Raw genomic sequence first — 943 nt, 5'->3', positions numbered from 1 at the left:
TTTCATCCTTCACCTCAAACTCGTTTTGATCAACTTGATACACATTCTGCACCATTGCAGCCCCAAACCTGGATACCAATTTCTGCACAACTATCTGCACAACTTTTGGAGTAACAAGGTGCTTATGTTTCGCAGCCGCTTTGCGTCGCTCAAAAAACCAAGTGGTGAGTGTCAATCTGATTGTCTCAAGGAGAGAGATCAGTGGCAACTCACGAGGCAGCTTCAACATAGAATTGAGAGACTCAGCAATGTTGGTAGTCATGATATTGTACCTGTTCGCAGGCGCAAAGCATCGTGCCCACTTCCTAAAATCCGAATCTTCCAGATACTTGGCCAATTCAGGACATTTATCCTTTATGTCCTTGAAGATTAACCAGAACTCGTGACACGTGTAAGCATCAGCAGCGCTTTCCACCAGAGGAAGCAGACCAGTCTTTGAATATGTAGGAGTGATGTTGCGGAGCAGATGGATCCTGCAGATTCCATGGTGAGATAAGGGATAAACATCCTCCAGCGCTGAAGCAATGGAGTTAGTCCTGTCTGATACAAAAACAAGATCCGAAGCATCTGGGATCATCTGGCTCAAACCTCTAAAGAACCATTTCCAAGAGACGCCATTTTCTGCGTCAACCACTGCAAAGGCTAAGCTGCCAATAAAGTCCCATTGAATTTTCCCTTCGGAAATGTACCATCTACTGCAATAACTTTCCTCATCAATGAGAATCCCCTTATCGATGGACCAAAAGCCACAAATGCATACTTGAACTTTCCAGCAGCATCCACTTGTTGATAAGTTAACGAACCAGGGTTTGTCTCTGTGACTTTGTACAACCACCTAGACAAATTGTAATAACTGTCTTCAGGAGTCCCTCTAACCAAAAACTGAGCTTCTTCTTTCACTCTCCAAGCTTGTTTGTAATTGATGTGAACGTCATGCAGAATG

The sequence above is a fragment of the Brassica oleracea genome, chromosome C7 (genome assembly GCF_000695525.1).
Source record: "Brassica oleracea var. oleracea cultivar TO1000 chromosome C7, BOL, whole genome shotgun sequence".
NCBI lineage: Eukaryota > Viridiplantae > Streptophyta > Magnoliopsida > Brassicales > Brassicaceae > Brassica > Brassica oleracea.
Note: the sequence above shows the minus strand (reverse complement) of the source record.